Below are 10,373 nucleotides of genomic sequence, written 5' to 3'. Positions count from 1 at the left end.
CAGAGGGAGGATTTATAAATTCCTAATCATTCCTGGGGGCACAAATGTCCACTGATAGTTGTTCTGGGAGGGAGAGTCAATTTTCTAAAAGTCTCAGATCCTAAAACCCTACTATGCTCCAGTATACACTTGTACATAGATACATGGCAAATATAACAAGTTGTCTCCATGTGTCTCTTATCTTAAGCATTTGAAATTTCAAGAAAAATGCAGAAGCTAGTAGAGGAACAATTGCGTGGGAGATAGTTGAAAAAATTAGGATATGGATATGTGAAAAATTTGAAATCAAAATGATAAATTTATATTCATTTTATAAATAGAAATAGAAGTACATTGGAAAAATAAACTATATCAGAACAGTTTTCCTGTCTTCACAAGGACATTTCCTGTACACAGGGCAGCTCTGATGCCCACCAGACAAGAGGAAGTGGAGAAGTAAATGTTCTGAATGAATAAAAACAGATTGTAGGTCTTGAATGGACATGTGTGACTCAGATTAAAAAGAAGGTATACTTATTTACCTATTTATCAATATTTACTTAAACCTGAATTACCCTTTCTATTTATTTACTCTCCATCAGAGAATTATACAAAGTCATATTTATTTCTTCACTGAAGCAATATTTTAAATATGGGATTGATGAGGGGATGGCTATAAACAAGACAGTCCAATATCTGCCCTGCAGCACAGCATTTGCCTTTTACCAAATGCTTTGAAATTGAAATTACAAATCGAAGTCCGAGAAAACATGCAACACCTCTATCCTGTGTCTCAGCATAAAAAAACTCACTTTCTATAACCCTAGTAGTCTTAGATGACATTTCTGGCTCCACATTTACTCTGAAAGGAAAATGAAAGGATCAGCACTCCTTATTCAGCTGACAGAAATGATTGTCCCTGACAATCACTGTTTGCAGCAAGCTGATGAGTGTGTGTCAGCAGCTTTGAGATGGAGCAACGAGCACATCCAAATCTCGTCCTAGAGTTCCTGAGAGTAGCAACGCAACATGTATATTAAGCCTCCATGGCTTTCTCTGCATGGCCTCTACAAACAAAAACAAAAACAAAACAAAACAAAACACCCCAAAAACCAAAAACCAAAAAACAAACTTGACAGGTGATGTGCTCAGCTGCATCTTTTCACCATAAAAAGTCATTGAGAAAACTTGAAATGGCATCTAACCAAGGCCTCACACAGAAACCAATTTGGCATCTGTTTCTTTAAATTCAATCTAAAGAACCCTGTTTAAAACTATCACCATTGAATAAAAGAAACAACCAAGATTTGCTGTATGTGGTGTTTGTTCAGTCCTTGTGCATGTCTCATAGTTTTTTAAACTGCCCCAGGGATATAGCTATGTATTTTATTCCAAAGAAATGTAAGGTAAATTGATTTGTGGAAATCCCTTTGCTCATAGGAAAAGTGTTTGTTTGTTCATTTGTTTGTTTTTAAACATCCATGAACTGTCCATTACATCCCATATTATTTGTCTTGACCACACACTTTTATCTTACCAGGACAACTCCTGGTAAATTTCTTGTTGTTTCTATGTATTATTCTTTTTTTTTTATTGTGTATTTTCCTCATTTACATTTCCAATACTATCCCAAAAGTCCCCTATACCCTCCCCCCCACTCCCCTACCCACCCACTCCCACCTCTTGGCCCTGGCATTCCCCTGTACTGAGGCATATAAAGTTTGCACGACCAATGGGCCTCTCTTTCCACTGATGGCCGACTAGGCCATCTTCTGATATGTATGCAGCTAGAGACACGAGCTCCGGGGCTGGGGTGTGGGGGGCTGGGTAACTGGTTAGTTCATATTGTTGTTCCACCTATAGGATTGCAGATCCCTTTAGCTCCTTGGGTACTTTCTCTAGCTCCTCCATTGGGGGGCCCTATGATCCATCCAATAGCTGACTGTGAGCATCCACTTATGTGTTTGCTAGGCCCCGGCATAGTCTCACAAGAGACAGCTATATNTGGGTCCTTTCAGCAAAATCTTGCTAGTGTTCTTGTAACCCCTCAGTTCCCATTGTTTGTAACTATTGCCTCATTTTATAGGCATCATTGAAAAGGTATTGAACTGAGTTTCTTGGAAGTAAGGTACTACCACCTTCATTTTAATTTGACCTCAGATGATTTGTGTACCCATTAGTGTTTAAAAGCCAATATCCTACACTTTGTCTAATATTGCACCAGTTGAGGGATACTCTTGGCTGAGAGGTACTGGCAAGTGTTGCAGGTGATTTTTCCTTTTAAGTTAAGAACATTTGTGGTCAAGAAACACTTTTATTGAAACATTACTAGACACTATTTAAATCAGTAATGCTTTAGTTTTCAATAACAGAGACAGCCATGGATAGATAACTTTTTGGTAATTTTAATTTAATATTTTTTGAGATTTTAATATATGCATTCTGTATTTATAACATTTCTACCCTCCTTCTCTCCACTTCTACTTTACCCACGCCCCTACAAATTCATGACCTCTTCTTTTTAAATTATGAATACATACATATATATGTATATAAAAATAGCCTGTAGATCCTACTTGTAATTGTTCAACTGCATATGTATATAGGATTGGATGAGCCATTGGGGGGGGGGATTACCCTTGTACAAGACTCATTCTTTCACTATCAGAAGCCATTAATTTTATGCTGCTGCTATTCAAGTGATGAGGCCTTGTGAGATATCACATCCATTCAGGTTGACATATCAACTTGTGCTGTTAATGTGCATACCTTTTGTTGACCATATACTTGAGATTTCACTGGGTAGTTTAGGGAGGTAAGGGATGGTTTGCTACTGCTTTGGCTGGGTGGGCCTTTGGCATGATTTCATATTTCACACAGTGTGTGTGTGTGTGTGTGTGTGTGAGAGAGAGAGAGAGAGAGAGAGAGAGAGAGAGAGAGAGAGAGAGAGAACAGTACAACTTCCTACAGGAAGAATCATCTGAAAAAAAAAAGTCAGTGAGACCAAGGGGGAGAAAACTGACTTAAGATAACTAATGAAAACTGGCACCAATTGAAATATATATATTTTGTCTATTCAGCCTGAACTCAGTTATTTTGTATACTGGAGTCATTTTCCTTTTATTGTTGTTTGCTTTAAAATAGCCAGTATGATTTGATTTCATTGGAAGTTTCATAGTGAGTAAACTAAACAATGTCTAGTATGCCATTTTCCTCTAAACATCATGCCCTGCTAAATATGCATGACAAAATCCTCCTAAACGGGTGAATGTCAGCAAACTATAGACCTAAAGAAGAGATAAAAATTAAACCTGAGTATAAAAATGCAAAAAATACAACATATAGACTTAACATATCCCTACTCTGTTCTGGACATCTCAGATGTAATAGGGAGTAGGTTTGATATCTTCATTATAACTATACAATGACTTTAATTATTAAACTTAAATGGAACTGAAATGATCAAAACTCATTGTTTCTATTACAACACAGAATTAATTAAAAATCTCTCTCTCTCTCTCTCTCTCTCTCTCTCTCTCTCTCTCTCTCTCTCTCTCTCTCTCTCTTTCTATGTGTGTATGGATTTATGTGAAATTTCATACCTTATGGAACTGTGATTTTAGACTTAGCAGTGACTCTAGCCCCTCCAGGAACTCTATAGTAACTAAAGCAAATCACTGAAGGGACATACAGCAAGAGTTACAGTTGTTAAGACAGGATGATGCCCAAATCAATCACGCATTAGCACTGAAGGTGTATGCAGGAAGGTAACCACAGGCAGGCTGTCCTGTTTCACAAGAACGATTTCCAGACAAAGAGGAAATAAAGTACACAACAGTATGTCTTATCTGGATAATCTTGCTATCCAACTTTCTTTTGGAATCTCCCAACCCTAGTCTCTACAGATGGTATTACATTTGGGCTGCCATGCCTAGAAAGCATTTTGTGTGTGCTGTGGTTAGAAAGTCATATCCTCATTTCTGTGCAACATGTATTTTCACCATGGAAGTTTTGTACTGAAGGGGAAAGTAGTTGCTGTTCAGGGCTTAGTGAGAAAGGGCCTGCTATAAAAAAAATAAGATCCCAGAGTTTGGATCTCCCACACCCATCACAAAAGTTATGGAAGCCTTGTTTATAGCTGGAAGGTAGTATCTGTAATAGATTCCTGGAGCTCCTTGTTCAGTCATGGAAGCTGAATCAACAAACTCCAGATTCATTGAGAGAATGTCTCAAAAGCTAAGCAGAGAACTAAGAAAATTAATGCTTTTGACGTATATAAATTAACTTGCATACACATGGGCATGTGTCCAAATGAACATGCACACACACTCAAACACACACACGCGCTCATGCACACACAGGCCCACACATATACACACACATATACACACATATACACACATTGTGAGGACAGAACATATCAAATTGTCTAAAATATATAGACTGTACATACTCTAGCAACCACTTCTGACTCACAAATGGTGAGAGCTTCAAAATGAAAATTTAAAGTTATATAAATACATAGGTTTCAATAAGCAGGAACCACTATCATGAAAATGGACTGAAGATGATAAACTGTAGAAAATGTGCTCCAGGCTGGATGCTTTCCACTCTGCAGCAGCTCTGCCAGCTGACTCTAGTGCATGCATGTTAGAAGATGATTCTGGTATTTCCTCCCAGAGTAATGCTACACAAAGACTAATTCATGGGCTACTTAGTAAAGAGAAGTAAAGGGATAAATCACGAAATCTGGCAATTCAAGGGTGTCTGTTTTACTTCACAAGAATAATGAGAAAATGGTTATACTTATACATACATTTGTTATGTGGTTATAATTTTATTTTTTTAAATAACTCATTGTATTGTGTTTGTCAAAAACATAGTCTGTAGTCTCTGACAGTTAAAAAACAAACAAAAAGATTAATTCTGCACAGAGCAGTGCACTAATGTAGGGAGAGCAGCTGGTGCCTGTCTTCCATCTGGAAGGCTGGAGGCTGGCTGGGGCAAAAGCAGGGTAAGGATGGAGGCAGCAGATGGATAGCCTCAGGATTTCTCCTGGGCCAAGCAGAAATAGCAGAGGTAGAGCCAGCCTGAGCAGTTTGAATGTATCCTGACAAGCAAGATGATGGTTCGCCAAGGCAGAAAGATCTCAGCAGAAATGTATCCAGAACCTTCCTGTGCAAAGCTCTACCGTGGATTGGTTACAAAGGGGCTACTGCACAGAGCATGGCAGTCGGAAGGCAAATGTACAGGACAGAAAGGAGAGAATTGAATAGGATGTAAATGTTAAGATTGTTCATAACTGATGCTTGATTGTATCATCGCAAAAAAGAAATGCAATACCTCTTTTTCCTTGACATGCTTGAGCAAATCTTAGACACAAATTGGCCACAGATCTTGTTACTTACAGTATAGAAAGTACATTTTGTAGAATATATTCTACCATTAATCAAATATCTTTGACTATATTGGTTCATGTAAAGTTGATAAGATAAACTCTGAACAGTTGTCCCTCAAGTGTATGAAACTATACAGAGGTTGAACACCAACTCACAAACGTGATCATTTGTTACCACAGAATTCCATCCTGTTTCCACTTACATTTTGTCATATTGCGTTAATAGATTTAAACTAAGCCAACATGAACATAGAAATGTGATTGTTATAACTAAAATAGATTTTTGGCTGTGGATGGATTGTGTATTTACTTTATGTAAAATTTAGCACTCCTACAGTACCTGGAAAAGTAAAAAATATTTAAGAGGATAATAAGTTGGCTGGTCTGTTAGCACTGTAAAATAGCAAGAGAATTCTCTAACTTTTTGAAGAAAATAATGTTTATATAGGCAACTGTGGGCATCCAAGTTCAGTTAACAATTTGGGTGTTTTTTGAAATTAAGTATTTAGTGTCTTTAGTATCTTTAGAGGTATGTTGTAATGTTAATATCCAAGTTAGCTGAAAGGATACCTAAGTCCATAAATATAAAATTTATATGTCATATGATATAGCAAATATGGTAGTGAAACAGGACATGAAATGCTGTTTCAGAATTCTAATTTCCATGACATCATCAGCAAGAATTGTATTTATGATTATTTTTTGACTAAGGCAGGGTCTCATGTATTATAAACTGGTTTCAAATTCCTTCTCTAGCCAAAGGTTGCCTTGAGGGAGAGAGAGAGAGAGAGAGAGAGAGAGAGAGAGAGAGAGAGAGAGAGAGAGAGAGACCCTTCTAAACTGCACAACTGTGAGTTAGCTGGAAAAAATGTATGTTAATGCCTTATTCTGATCTACCTGTTCTACATGTGCCAATGTTTGCCACAACTACTTGTATAAATAATTTTAGAAGATTGTTAGTGATGGTCTTAATCGATTTCCTCTGTTTCATAAAAATTAAGTCTGTTTTTGTTAACTTCTCCCATAACTAAGATACAAGCACCTGCCCAAGTCATAAGTATCTGCATCATGGGTCCAGTCATCAGTATCTACAGCATGTGGCCTAGTCCTCAGTATCTAGAATATCTGACCCAGTCTTCAGTATCTTTAGTACATGGCCCAATAATCAGTGTTTCCAGTACCTGACACAGTCATAGCTATTGACAGTCCCTGATGCTGTTATCAGTACCTACAGCACCCGTCCCAATGAGCTTCTGTAGCACCTGACCCAATCAATATCTGTTCAGCGTTTGGTAAGGATTTTCTTACTGAATTTTAATATGGTAGAAGATATCATCTGATAATACTTGTGAGAAATTCAGTGTCCCTGTCTCCTAAGGTTGTTAAGGCAGTAGTAGAAGCTTCATCCCTGTGTCTGATTTAACCCTTATTTCTTCCACAATAACACAGCAAGGCTGCATTTCTATTTCTAACATAAGCATTTACTTCTTCAGTCCAAATGGTCATTAATTTTCAGGTTAAGATTATCATTCTACAAATTACAAGAGGAATCATTTTACTTCTCAAGAGTGGCACTAATAGAAAAGTAAGATTAAATGGAGTTTTTAATAGGTTAATAGCTATGAAAATGGAACCCTTTTTGTTCACAACCTTACTACTTGGAAAAACAGAGTGTAGGTCTTATACATTGCATTTCTTCAACCTACTCATTTTTATGGAATATTTAGAGTTCTTGCTTTTTTTCCCCTCTCTCTGTCCATCCATCCCTTACAGTACTTTTGTCTCTAAGATCTGTTCTTAATACTGCGATATCCACAAGAATCCCATGTGTGCGTAGTGACTTGGTTATATAAACTGAACCAAGGAAACTTGTAGGTATTCAACAACATCTCTCAAAGGGAGTCTGGATGTTTTCTTGCAATGATATATCTCTAGTCTTCATATATGAGTCAGAATAAATTTAAAAAATAAGGCAATTCCAAATAAAATTATTTTTCTTCTGAGGAAGAACAGACTTGGGCTGTTTGAGTTATTTCTTTCTATATTCTGCTCGTTACGATATCTAGGCTTCTTGTTCATTTTTATAGAGACTTCATTACCTGGTGGGTTTACCCTTCAGCTATCACAGGCTTGCTTTCTATTCCTTATCTGTGTTTACTTTGCTGTCTTTCAATAAGTCTTTCTTGGGCTTGGTAATATAGCTCAGTTAATAGAGTGCTTGACTTCCATGCACAAAGCCCTGGCCTCTGTCTCAGCTCTGTACAAACTGGGTAGGGTGAAACACACCTGTAATATGAGAATATGAGTGAAATAGGACTTTCAAGGCAACCTTTGGCTACAGAAGGAATTTGAAACCAGTTTACAATACATGAGACACTGCCTCGGTCAAAAAAGTAAAGTCATAAATACAATTCTTGCTGATGATGTCATGGAAATTAGAATTCTGAAACAGCATTTCATATCCTGTTTCACTACCATATTAGCTATATCATATGACATATAAATTTTATATTTAAATTGTTTATTTTTGTTCTTTTCACACACAGTACATTTGGGCAAAGAGAACATCAACTCACAGTGACAAATCCAGGTCACCTGGTAAGAGTGACAACTGGTACAGGCAAGAGGAACCAATTACCTTCATAAGATTTGTACCAAGCACATTTTTGTGTGCTGAGCAAAAAGTTGAGGAAAGCTACATCTCACTAATGTTTCTTCCACCTCCTGTTTATAACAGTGTTAATTTGTCACCTACAGCACAGATTTATTCAATGAGAATCCAGCAGGAATCCCTAAAGATTTTACAAGTCAGTATCAATTGAATTCACATTTGCATCTTAAAATACTATAATTAGTGTATGTATATACATCTAACTTTCAGTTTTATCAACAAGAACACAATTTGGAAACTAAAACATTTTCAGATCTGAAGCTTTGAAAGGAAATGATTATTCTGTCTTAAAGTTTTCTGGATAAAAATTGTTTTTGTTTTTGTTTTTTTTTTAAAGTAGCTTATTTATTTTTTATACTCCAGTTTTTATCCCCCTCTTGGTCCACCCTCTGAATGTTCTGCATCCTATACCTCCCATACTCCCCATCTCCACAAGGATGCCTCCCCCTACCACACCAGACCTCTCCACTCCTTGGGGCCTCCAGTCTTTTGAGAGTTAGGTACATCTTCTCTCACTGAACTCAGACCTGGCAGTCCTCTGCTGTGTATGTGTTGGAGGATTCATATCAGCTGGTGTATATAGCCTGGTTGGTGGTCCAGTGTCTGAGAGATCTTTGGAATCTAGGTTAATTGAGACTGCTGATCCTCCTACAGGGTTCCTCTAAACTCCCTGGGGACTCCAATCTCTGGAGAGATAGTTGCATTTTCTCTGACTAAACCCAGACCTGGCAGTCCTCTGTTGTATGGGCTGATGACTCAAGGATGGCTCAGTCCCACTTGGGAGGGTGAACAAAGCAATCACAAGGGGAAAGGGAGAGAGGGACCAGGTAGCAAAAGGGGATTGGGGAGGGGAGGAGGGGAACATGATGTGGTATTGGGTTGGGGAAAAGGACTGAAGCCCTGAAGGCCAGCAAAAAGAATGGAAACAGACAACCCTGGAAGGTAGGATGTTAGGGAGACCCTCCAGAGTATACCAGAGATCTGGGAGGTGAGACCCTAGATGAAATACCCTACAGTGGAGAGAGGGAATTTGTAGAGACCACCTCCAGTAGAAAGATGGGGCATTAAGTGAGAGATGAGGTTGCTATCCTACAGTCAAAACTCTGACCCCATAATTTTTCCTGTCTGAAAAAATTACAGGAATGGAAATGGATAGAAGCCTAAGGAAAAGAAGGTTCAGTTACAGGCCCAAAGTGGGATCCAGCTAAAGGAGAGGCTTTGAGGTCTGACACTATTACTGAGGGTATGAAGGGCTCACAAAGAGGGACCTATCATGATTGCCCTCCAAAAGACCTAACAGAAAGCTGAAAGAGTCATACGCAGATTTTTGCCCCCAACAAATGCACAGAAGCTGCTGAACCCTGTGGTTAAATTAGGGAAAAGATGGAAGAAGCTGAGGAGGGTGACCGTTTAGGAGGACCAGCATTCTCAAACGGGCACCCCTAGATCGCTCATAAATTGGTTTTCTTCAAATTATTTATCTGTTTTCCTGTACTAACTTCAAACATAATATACAATAGTATTTTTGTCTTGTCAATGTAAGAGTCAGGGTTCTTGGGAGAAAAAGAAATATAGGATGTGTTTGTGTGTATGTGTCTGTGTGTGTGTGTGTGTGTCTGTGAGAGAGAGAGAGAGCTAGAGAGAGAGAGAGAGAGAAGAAAGGGAGAGGGAGAGGGAGAGGGAGATTTCAGAATACATGGCAATTCCAAGAAAGGTGCTTTAATACTTGTGAAGAAATGAACATGCAAGTAAGAGTGGGGGCAAGAAGACAGGAGCAAAATTTTATTTTTTTTCTTTTACTTTAATCTTTATATAGGATGTTACCAGAAGGTGTACTCCAGATTTAGGGAAGATTTTTTTTTTTAACTTATATTATCTAGATTTAAGGTAGGTGTTTTTCTTAGTTAGGGTTTCCATTGTTATGGAGAGACACCATGACCAAGGCCACTTTTATGAAGGGCAGTATGTAGTTTGGACTGGCTTACAGTTTCAGAGGCTCAGTCCATGGTGGAAAATATGGCATCATGCAGGTAGACATGGTGCTGGAGGAGACAAGAGCTTTACATCTTGATTCAGAAGCAACCCAGAGGTCTCTGCACTGTGTGGGGCTTTAGATTAAAACTTCAAAGCCCAAGAAAAGCACCAGGGTAGCTAGGGCGCAGGGTCGGCTGACACTCGCCAGCTACCCACAATCCCCACCACAGGATCTTAAGACTTCTGGTGAGTGGAACACAGCTTCTGCTCCAATCCAATTGCGCGCAGGACCTGAGACTGCATTAGTTAGGGAAGCAGAAAACCGGCCTGAGTAGGGCCACAGGCCTCTTC

Source organism: Mus caroli, chromosome 1, assembly GCF_900094665.2.
Source record: "Mus caroli chromosome 1, CAROLI_EIJ_v1.1, whole genome shotgun sequence".
Classification (NCBI taxonomy): Eukaryota; Metazoa; Chordata; class Mammalia; order Rodentia; family Muridae; genus Mus; species Mus caroli.
Note: the sequence above shows the minus strand (reverse complement) of the source record.